Here is a 12,120-nt window from a genome sequence, read left to right as displayed (position 1 = left end):
CGGTTTTATTTTTACCACAATGTAGCTATATGATGGCTTCTTTTTGGTGGTAAGAGAATAGAACAGAACCATTCTGAAATACATATAATTTATTAACTTTTAGGATTATTTTTTTTTGGGGTGGGGAGGGTGTTTTAAAAAATATGTTAACTTCATTATAGGAGTTGTTACGTTCACGGCTATACCATGCGTGTGTTTTATTTTTCTTTTGCGTAACACTTTTGCTAACTAAAATCACTTTATGGAAAAAATAAATTGTTTTTGTTTTTACCGTGAACAATTTTTTCTCTTAATATACTTTAATAAACCATGATCAACTAAGGGACTTCAAAATGCGATCTTCTGATCACTTATATAATGCTTTGGTATAGGGTTGTCACGATACCAGAATTTGAACTTCGATACCGATACTTCGTGTAGTATTGCGATACTCGATAGCAAAACGATTCTTTTGCCAACAATAATAATAATAATAGTAAAGAGAAAAAAAAAAGTTCTTCCATTTTCTGATGTGAGGCACGTGGTATTATTAATTTTGAACCTCCATGTGCCCCACATTTATAGTAATTAACCCCATCATGTTCCTCAGTAATAATGGACAACATTGGGTTGATGTGTGAGGTACATGATGAGGTTAATTACTATTAATATGAGGCACATGGAGGTTTAAAATTCAGAATACCTCGTGCTTCACATTAATAAGTGAAATAAGTTTTTATTTTATTTTACTTTATAACAGGGTAAACATAAATGGCGCTATAAATTTATTACGGTAGCAACGACAACGAATGTGTGTATATTTTATGTATTGAGACTTATTTTAATGTTTATTGTAAAAAAATAGTGTTTTTTTAATTTAACATTACTTTATTTTTGTTAACTTTTTATTTTTAAACCTTCATGTACTGGCATATATCTATATGCCCAGTACATTAGCCTGTGTACTGATAGTGCACAGGCAGTTGTTAGTGCATACCTAAGTATGCCCTAACAACAGGAAATCTGGTCAGACAGTCCTGGGGTCCTTCAATGGACCCTGGGCTGTCTGCCCTTACATGGTATGACCCTCGATCCATCACAGGGATTCCATGTGACGCGATCCAAAGGGCATCCCCCTTCTCATTTACCCCTTGAATGCTGCAGTGGTGGTGAGCTTTGATCGCAGAGTTCAGGGGAATAGCGGCAGAGATGAGAGGTTTCTCTCATCTCCGCCTTTAGAGCGGGGCTGCGGCTGTGTAATAAAACCATTGTCCTGCTCCTGACAATAAGTGCGCGTGCACGGTCAGCATGAGGTGATGCGGCCAACACTGCACTAATGAGCGGCGGCGCAGGCACTAAAGACAGAACATGGGGGTGTTTTGTAGTGCCCCCCCTCCATGTTCTGTCTTCAGTGCCGGCAATCATTAGTGCAGCGCCGGCCGCATCACCTCATGCTGACCGCACGGTCAGGACTCACGAGCGGGGCAATAGCTGTATTACACAGCCGCAGCCCTGCTCTCATACATTCACGTTTTACAATGCTAAGCTGTGCGGCCGCACAGTTTAGTATTGAAATACATGAAATAACGGTATCGAACCGTTTGAGGGTGCACGGCATCGAAACAGTATCAAAGTTTCGATGCATCATGCATCCCTAATTTGGTATACTGCGTATTGCCTGTCAGTGTAAGGGTATGTGCACACACACTAATTACGTCCGTAATTGACGGACGTATTTCGGCCGCAAGTACCGGACCGAACACAGTGCAGGGAGCCGGGCTCCTAGCATCATACTTATGTACGATGCTAGGAGTCCCTGCCTCGCTGCAGGACAACTGTCCCGTACTGAAAACATGATTACAGTACGGGACAGTAGTTCCACGGAGAGACAGGGACTCCTAGCATCGTACATAAGTATGATGCTAGGAGCCCGGCTCCCTGCACTGTGTTCGGTCCGGTACTTGCGGCCGAAATACGTCCGTCAATTACGGACGTAATTAGTGTGTGTGCACATACCCTAAGACAGGCAATCTAGTAGGCCATACTAATAGGCAAGCCTGGGGGCTCAACGATCGCGGGGCACTGATGGGGTGACAAAGGGATCCCTCTCCCTCTGTAGCCCCTTGATGACACGGTTGCAATGACAAAGCATCTAAGGTTAAATGGCTGATCCCAGACGTTGCAATGGAATGTCTGTTATATACTACATGTATATGTCTGTTGTATATTACAGCCAGCACCCACTGTGGATGGCCCGGGCACGGCTCCTGTGCCATCCACTGGGCAATAGACCGCAATTAGGACATAATCGTACGTCCATTTGCGCAAACAGGATAAAGGGAATGTATTGTCAGTAAAGGATATTTTAGTTAAGTCAGGTTTTTTTTCTAAACTTATATTTAAGATGTTTGGGGTGTTTGTATGCGATTATCCATAATATATAAAAATCTTGTTGTTTTCACATTGGCCACTAAAGCAGACACAATAAGCAATTCCTGTTTTCTGTAACACACTTGTCAGCTTTGCGGTGTTGACTGGGACAACTCTATTGTACTACTTTAAGGTCCTCTTACATGGCCCGTCCTGGGCCGTGTAAACGAGTGCCGATCAACGAGACAGCTCGAGGCGCTCGTTTGCTCCTTTCACAAAGGAGCTAGTATGGGGACAAGCGCTCATTACTCTGATCGCTCGTCTCCATACATTTCTATCTTCTCGGCAGCGCTTCTTCTGTTTACACAGGCAGATGTGCTCCCGACAACTATATCATTTTTCATTTTTAAAACGATACAACCAGCAGATGATCGAGCGTTTGCTCGTTCATCTGCTGATCGCTGCCCTGTTTACAAAGGGCAATTATCGGGAACAAGCGTTCTATGAACTCTCGTCTGCCAGATAATTGGCCGGTGTAAAAGGACCTTTAGTCCTAGATTTAGCAGGAACGCAACATTATATACACAGATGAGTCTCTATATACATCTCCCATCACTCCTTGGTATATGAGGGAGGGGGCTGTGCTGAATGTACTAAGGGGGCATCCTGCACACTGTAAAAATCAATAATAATTCTCCATTAGCTTCCATTCATTGCACCCGCCATAAAGCGCACACACCATGATCATACTGACAAAGCGCCTGGTACTGCAGCTCATCCGTTATGCTTATGTAAGAGAAGATGATACAGCGATTTTCCGGATGGAATTGAAACTAATTTATGCCAACTAAATAATAACAGAATAACATATACCAATCAGAAAAATTCCATTAAAGTCATTGGGGTCAGTAGCCAAAACGTTTTTCTCTACATTCTTGTTCTGTAAAAACAATACAAGTGTAAACATACTACAGGGTGGGCCATTTATATGGATACACCTAAATAAAATGGGAATGGTTGGTGATATTAACTTCCTGTTTGTGGCACATTAGTATATGGGAGGGGGGAAACTTTTCAAGCTGGGTGTTGACCATGGCGGCCATTTTGAAGTCGGACATTTTGTATCCAACTTTAGTTTTTTCAATGGGAAGAGGGTCATGTGACACATCAAACTTATCGAGAATTTCACAAGAAAAACAATGGTGTGCTTGGTTTTAACGTTACTTTATTCTTTCAGGAGTTATTTACAAGTTTCTGACCACTTATAAAATGTGTTCAAAGTGCTGCCCATTGTGTTGGATTGTCAATGCAACCCTCTTCTCCCACTCTTCACACACTGATAGCAACACCGCAGAAGAAATACTAGCACAGGCTTCCAGTATCCGTAGTTTCAGTTGCTGCACATCTCGTATCTTCACAGCATAGACAATTGCCTTCAGATGACCCCAAAGATAAAAGTCTAAGGGGGTCAGATCGGGAGACCTAGGGGGCCATTCAACTGGCCCACGACGACCAATCAACTTTCCAGGAAACTGTTCATCTAGGAATGCTCGGACCTGACACCCATAATGTCACCCATAACTTGTAAATAACTCATGAAAGAATAAAGTAACGTTAAAACCAAGCACACCATTGTTTTTCTTGTGAAATTCTCAATAAGTTTGATGTGTCACATGACCCTCTTCCCATTGAAAAAACTAAAGTTGGATACAAAAAGGCCGACTTCAAAATGGCCGCCATGGTCAACACCCAGCTTGAAAAGTTTCCCCCCTCCCATATACTAATGTGCCACAAACAGGAAGTTAATATCACCAACCATTCCCATTTTATTTAGGTGTATCCATATAAATGGCCCACCCTGTAGTGTGGACAAGACTTTGAATGGTGGAAGGTGTAATTCCATATATTGTAGATTTGGTAAAAAATTTTCCCATGTGGTTTTTTTCCAGCCAAAACTAGGGATGGATCCATAAAAGCAAAGTTGTAATCTTTGTGACTATTTGTGTTTGACATGCTAAGGCTCCGTTCACATCTGCGTCTGGCATCCGTTCATGGGTTCTGCCAGACCTTTCAGTCAGGGGAACCCATGAACGGAAACCATAGCTTCCGTTTGCATTACCAATGATTTCAATGGTAATGCTTCCATTGCGGAATCAGTAGCACAGTCCACTACTCTATTTAAGCTGTAAAAAAAAACAAAAAACAACCTGAAACCTTACGGAACGGAGACAAACAGAAACCATTTGAAACGGAAGCATTACCATTCAATGGTAATGCAAACTAAAAGCCATGTCTTTCATTTGGTCTCCATTTATGGGTTCCTCTGATGGAAAGGTCTGACGGAACCCATGAATGGAAGCCTGACGCAGATGTGAACGAAGCCTAAATGCTTTGAGTATCATTTCAACTATAAACACTGTTAGGAGAGATACAAGTCTCAGAAGTAGGTTTTCACATGGATGTTTATTTATACAATACATATATAGGCAAGAAATAGAGGCGATAGCTTTGATCTCTAAAAATAAATCTGATCGTAAGGGAAAATGGGTGTTTAAGAAACAAAAAAAAAAAACGTAATTACCCACGCTGCTATCAAAAGGTTTTTATATATCCAATAACAGCAGCACAAAAGGTAAATGGTTATCGGACAACCGCAATAAAGGTACATTTACAATATACATAAATGCCTATGTATAGTATAGTTGACACTTCTTAAGAAGTAGGGCTAATTATACAACAAACGCTATATTAGTGTACGGAGAGACAAACTTACACAACGGTTCTGTCAATGGAGTCTTTCCAGTACCTGTTAGGTACTCTAACTCTCCCTATCGAAGACACGTCACCAGCCGGGGCGCCCTCCGTTCAAGACAGTGGTACTATGCCCTCCATTTATTAGACTATCCCTTATCAAGCACAAAATGAAACCCCAAACTTTAGTGGAAACCAGACCAGAGCCAATAAAAGGAAGAATTGGAAGGGTCTCTTAGGGAAAGACTCTATTAACCGTGTACGTGAGACAAAGTTACCCAACAGTTCTAACACAGCGTTTGTTCTTGAATTCCCCTCCCCTCCTTATGCCGATTTTGGTAGAGGGAAATGAAATGTTAAGAAACACCAACTACAGAAAAAGCAGGTAAAATGTTTTGAGGGGTTTCAGAATTTCAGAATAGAAATCATATGGTCTTTTCGCCAAACTCTGTCTTGCAAAACAGCCTCAAGGTTTATCCTGGTCAAAAGTTCACTTGGAAATTACCAGAAAACATAAAAATCTGTCTTTAAAGGCTATTTAAACCGTTGAACATTATATATATACACATATATATATATATATATGTATATAAAAGTCCAAATACAATGTCAGCTGCACAGCCTTGTAAATCGTAGGTGGGTGCCGACCTGCCCAGGTCAGGGCTAACAGACCTGCTGTAGTAGAATCCAAAAATCAGGCAGCACTCCAAGGTATAAGCAAGGTAGAAAAAGGTGCTTTATTGGTCCATATACACACACGACGTTTCAGCTCAACACAGGAGCCTTTCTCACTTGAGAAAGGCTCCTGTGTTGAGCTGAAACGTCGTGTGTATATGGACCAATAAAGCACCTTTTCCTACCTTGCTTATACCTTGGAGTGCTGCCTGATTTTTGGATTCTATATATATATATATTTTTTTTTTTATTTTTTTTTAAATGTCAGTGTATTTTATGCAACTTTCAAATTAGTTTTTATTAAAAATATTTTTACTTTTTGAAATACAGCTGCTCTGTATTCTCTATACAGAGCAGCTGTATATCTTTCACTAAGACCTGAACCGTTAGTCCTGCGGTCCTGACGATTTTAGTGTTATCGGGTCCTGCGTGTTGATAAGTTATGAACTTAGATGTGATGGATAATAGGCGGATCCTGGGTGTCAGTCCCGCGAAACGGACGGGAACAGGATTCAGCGAACAATATAGCTGCTCTGTATAAAGAATAAAGAGCAGCTGTATCTCAAAAAGTAAAAATAATTTGTAATAAAAACTAATTTGAAAGTTGCACAAAACACACTGATAAATATTTTATTTTATTTAAAGAAATTACTTTCAAAGGTTTACATAGCCTTTAAACTCTGAGATATATGGTTTCTGTCATAGAAGCAATAAAATATCCGGCGGGAAAAATAGCGTAGTACAATACGCTATTCCATCCTTCAAAAAAGTAAAAAATACATAAATGGTGAACGTGTACCAGTACGGAGGCCAAAAGGATACACTTTTGCCTTCTGTTGGGCTAATTGAGCCCTATGTGTGTTGTATCCGTAATAAAAGCACAAAGAAGCAGCCATATTACACCTCTCTGAAAGCGGTTTTCTAGTACAAATAAAACTTCTCTGCCTCTCAATCTGAATCAAAATCGAGGCACATTTCACCAGCTGCTGAACTACCTCATAACTTAGCGGCTGCAGAATCTCTTTGAGAAGAGGAGGCTCTTCGTGCCAGCAGTGGATAAATGTCATGTTACAGCCTGTGGATGTTTGGAGTTTCAGTACACCCACTACTGAGAAGTATAGGAGACCTAGCACTTAATGACATGCTTATCGTTTATGTAGGGAGCGGTTCCTCTATATTATGCACTGGCAAAGATCTAATTTTCTGCATTTCCTTTCCCGGATTATGATCATTAGTAAGAGGGGAGTTGTCCATGTCGCACATTATAATCCGCAGGTGTCTGTATATATTAGCACACAATTGGTGTCTCTGTCAGCCTCAGTTTATATTATGGATGAAGTTTCGCACTCCCTCTATTTTCCTCTTAGAGTTCTGTAATAACTAGAAATTAGGAATGACAAAATAATATCTCAAACAAACAAACAACCAGACAAGAAACACCAGAAGAAACTCCCTGAAAATTATCTTCATGGTTAGGGGGAGTTCACACCGAGTTTTTTTGACAAGTATTTTTACGCGGAAACCGCGCCGCAAAACGTGCCAAAAAACGTCCGAAAATGCCTCCCATTGGGAGGCGGAGGCGTTTTTTTCCCGCGAGCGGAAAAACCGGCTCGCAGGAAAAAAAAGGGACATGCCCTATCTTCGGCCGTTTACGCCTCTGACCTCCCATTGACATCAATGGAAGGCAGAGAAAGCGTATTTCGCTGCATTTTATGCCCTCGGCGCCCAATGGCCGCAGGCGGAAAAACGCTGCGAAAATCGGCGTGCAGGCAGAGGGAAATCTGCCTCAAAATGGAATTTTGAGGCAGGTTTTCCTCCTGCAAAAAACTGTGTGAACTCACCCTTAGATGTCCTTCTTATCTGTATAATCCGCATACTATAAACAATGAAACTTTGTGGAGAACATTAATAAAATACTTTACACTGTTAGTCATACCAAGAATACTAAGAAAATATGACATGCCCTGGTTTTACACAGGCAGATATCGCAAGTGTTTAACCACCTAAAACAAGCGCTGATCGACAATACAGACAGTACAGCTGGTCGATCGGCGATCCTTTGCTCCATTCACAAGGAGCAATGTTCTTTTAGTATGCAGGGGCGATTAATACAATCGTTCTTCTCTGCGCATTTGCATCACGTCGGCAGTGTTTACACAGAGACATGTGCTGCCGACTAGCGACCATTTTTTCCGCCATTTGCTTGTTCATCGGCTGACCCTTGCATTGTTTATACAGGTCATTGATCGGGTTCGTACGAACGCTTATTCAACCTATTATTGGCCTGAGTAAAAGGGCCTTTAGAACTTATGCTTAAAAGGGTTTTTCCACAGGATAGGCGATAAATGTATGATTACTGGGGGCTCAACCACTGGGAGACCCACTGACCTTTAGAAGGGGGTCACGACCCCTGATCTTCGTTACTGCGCGATTGCAACGAGGAGGATTTTGAACTGAGTGGCAGTTGCGCACGTCTTATGCTGATCATTTAATGTCTATGAGGCCGAGTACAGCGAGAAAACCTTGAGATTATTGCACAAATATGGAGCCAATTAAGTGACAAAGGAGGAGATTTGTAAGAAATACAACAGAATTATGTAAAAAGAAACTTAAAAATACTGCAGTTTCCTACAAGTCTATGTTTGTCTCTATACCGAGCAATATTGCATTGTAGTTCCACTGGTTGTTTTATTCAGTCTATAAAACTTAAATAAAGCCTTTTTTTTTTTTAACCCTTTCCCGACCTATGACGAAAATGAACGGCATGGTCGGCTGCTAGATCGCGCATCATGACGTTCATTTTCGTCAGTATTTAAAACTGTCACTCTGTGTAAACACAGAGTGACAAACCCGCGCTGACAGCTGTCCCCGACAGCGGACACATCAGTCTTGCCGGTCAGCGGACCATCGCCGCTGCTTTCGACAATTAACCCCTTAAATGTGGCGATGGATTGGCCTCGCCGCATTTAAGTGGTTTGAAGCACACTGGCAGCCCCCACAAAGTGATTGTGGGGGCTGCCGATGCTTGTTGTGGCAATCGGAGGCAAGACAATGACCTCCGGTTTGCCATGTACGGAAGCCTCGGAGGAACAGCCTCCGGCCAATCCTCCTCAGCTTCCTGTCAGAGTGACAGTTACGTCACAATGACAGAGTACATTACACTATGTAGGTAGTGTAATGTACTCTAGCAGCGATCAAAGCTGCAAGTCTCGTAGTCCCCTAGTGGGACAAGTCGAAAAAAGTAAAAATAAGTAATAAAACTGTTGCTGCAATCAAAGCTGACTGCAGCATTCAAGAGGAAGTGAGACGGGGGGATGCCCTGGATCGCGTCACAGAAATTCCCTGTGACACGATTGAGGGACATACCATATATGGGCAGACAGCCCAGGGTCCACTGAGGGACGGACCCCAGGGCTGTCCTACCATATTTCCTGTTGTTAGGGCATACTTAGGTATGTCCTAACAACTGCCTGTGTACTATCAGTACACAGGCTAATGTACTGGCATATAGATATATACCAGTATATTAAAGTTTAAAATAAAAGTAAAAACAAAGTAATATTAAATGTAAAAAAAAATACACATACACCTTTACACCTTTTTTACAATAAACAATAAAATAAGTCTCAATACATAAAATATACACATATTCGGTATTGGCGCGGCCGTAATAACCTGCACCACAATTTTTTTCCATCATTTATGATGTGTTCGCTGAAAAAAATAAAAAAAATAAAAACTGCTTTCTATAACTTATTGTGGGGCACGAGGTGTGATGAATTTAACCTCCATGTGCCTCACATTAATAGTAATTAACCCCATCATGTACCTTACATATTAACCCATTATGACTGAGAAACATGATGGGGTTAATTACTATTAATGTGAGGCAAGAGGAGGTTAAATTCATCATCAAACCTCGCGCCTTACATCAGAAAACGGAAGACCTTTTTTTTTTTATTACTGTTGGCAAAGTATCGAATTGGTATCGAAATCGCAATACTAAACGAAGTTTCGGTATCGAAGTCCAAATTCTGGTATCGTGACATCCCTACCACAAACAGAACTATTACCAAAAGCATAATGGCGCTCCCTCCCTTCTGAGCCCTGCAGCGTGCCCAAGCAGCAGATTGCGCCCACATATATGGCATCGCCATACCAGGGGAAACCCGCTTAACGTTTGAGGTATTTGTCTTCAGTGGCACAAACTGGGCACAACATATTATGAACTAAAATGGCATACCAGTGGAAAATTGCAATTTTCACTTTGAACCATCCTCTGTGCATTAACACCTTTGCGAACTATGACTTAATTGCACGTTATGGCCCGCTCCATACGCTGCGGGTGTCAGCTGTGTATTACAGCTGACACCCGGGACTAACGGACAGGTACAGCGATTGCTCTGTTACAGAAGCCTGTAAAAATAACAATATACTGCAATACATCTGCACCTCATCTGCACCTGCATATAGTGAAGTGGTTAATCATATGAATGGTAATATACAGTTGTAGAGGGCAGTTTTCCTCAAATGTGGTTCGCTTAAAAAGTTTGAGGGTCAATGGACAAAGTGGTTGTCACCAGGGTTGCCGTCAGCTTCTCTTATGAACAGTGTATCTGTCAGGCTATTGGATTAGACTCACTACTATCTGGTGGAGTACGGCGCGCAGGTAGGTGAGTGTTGGAAGGGTCAATGTAATCCAGTAGAAGTAATACAGTGCATAATACTGATGGGAAGGGGGGAGGGATCGGGTGAATGGGATGTAATTGTCTGATATATTACTTGTTTGTATACTATGAAAACTCGTGTGCAGGTGCAGATGAGTCCAACCACCTCATAGCTATCAACTTACGAGCCTGATACAGTACTTTTTGGATCGCCAATTTTTGGTAATTAGTGACTTCAAGATACTCCACATAACCCAGAACACCCACTAACGGATCACGTGGCACCCAAAGACCAAACACACTATCTATTAAATAAAGCCTTTTAAAAAAAAATAAAAAATAAGTATGTACAAAGAAATGGGAAGGGTTTAATGGAAATGACAAGTGAAACATAAGGCCTCATGCACACTTCAGTTTTTTCCTTCAGGGTGCTATCCGTTTTTGTCACTGATAGCACCCTGAACCCATTAATTTCAATGGGGCCATGCACACTTCAGTTTTTTTGACGGTCCGTTGCTCCGTTCCGAAGTAGAGCATGTCCTACTTTAGTCCGAGAATCCGTGACCGTGAGGCCCATGCAAGTCAATGGGGCCGTCAAAAAAACTGAAGGCACACGGAAGGCATCCGTGTGCCGTCCGTGTGTGACGGAGCCGTTGCCTAGCAACCGCCGGGCGGGCAGAAAAACATTAGAAAAATATTACACTAATCGGCAGCCACTTGTCTCTATCAATAACTGATAGAGAAAAGAGGCTGCTGATTAAAAATAAAATAAAAAGCATTTCATACGTACCCGGTCGTTGTCTTGGTGACGAGTCCCTCTTCTTCCTCCAGTCCGACCTTCTTTTGTGACGCGGCAGCCTGTGATTGGCTGCCGAGGCAGCCTGTGATTGGCTGAAGCGGCGACATGGATTGAACGTCATCGCTGGAGGCCGGACAGGAGGAATGTAAGTATGTACTTATTTTTTTTATTACATTAAAATTGTATTTTCCGCGCGCCGAGCATGGTACTGACACCCTGGACAGTACCAGGCTCGTCGCACGGAAACGGAAACACGGAGTGCACACGGACACCACACGGCCGCTAAAACGGGTTCACGGACACGTCAAAAGCGGCCGTGAAAACGGTGACGTAAGTGTGCACGAGGCCTAAGTAAAAGCAGTGTCCAAGGCTGATATACTAGGTTATTAACCCCTTCCCCCTGCTTGTATTCTGGGCCCTAATGACCAAGCCATTTTTTACGTTTTCCATCGTCACATTCGAAGAGTTATAATTTTTTTATTTTTGCGTCGACATAGCTGTATACGGTCTTGTTTTTTGCGGGACAAGTTGTATTTTTTAATAGCACCATTTTGGGGTACTTATAACTTATTGATTTACTTTTGGGGGTAGAAGAAAACCTGAAATTTCGCCCCTCTTTTTTGCGTCCTAAATCTACGCCGTTTACCGTGTGGTATAAATAACACAATAACTTTATTCAGCGGGTTGTTACGATTGCAACGATACCAAATTTGTATAGATTTTGTATGTTTTACTACTTACACAGTAAAAACACTTTTTTTTTTAAATTTATTTGTTTTTGTGTCTCCATTTTTTTATTGTTCCGCCGATGCAGTTGTATGAGGGTTTTTTGGGACGACTTGTAGTTTTTATTGGTACCATTTTGGAGTAGATGCGACT

The 12,120-nt window shown here is 41.7% G+C and overlaps 1 protein-coding gene across 5 annotated transcripts in view; it reads right to left on the bottom strand.

Moving 5' to 3' along the window:
- LOC142659973 (colorectal mutant cancer protein) overlaps nt 1–12,120 on the bottom strand; it is a 271,048-nt gene that overhangs the window by 94,435 nt on the left and 164,493 nt on the right. The gene's annotated exons all lie outside the window — the stretch shown is intronic.

Source organism: Rhinoderma darwinii, chromosome 1, assembly GCF_050947455.1.
Source record: "Rhinoderma darwinii isolate aRhiDar2 chromosome 1, aRhiDar2.hap1, whole genome shotgun sequence".
Taxonomy (NCBI): Eukaryota; Metazoa; Chordata; class Amphibia; order Anura; family Rhinodermatidae; genus Rhinoderma; species Rhinoderma darwinii.
Note: the sequence above shows the minus strand (reverse complement) of the source record. Positions and strands in the feature narration are given on the sequence as shown.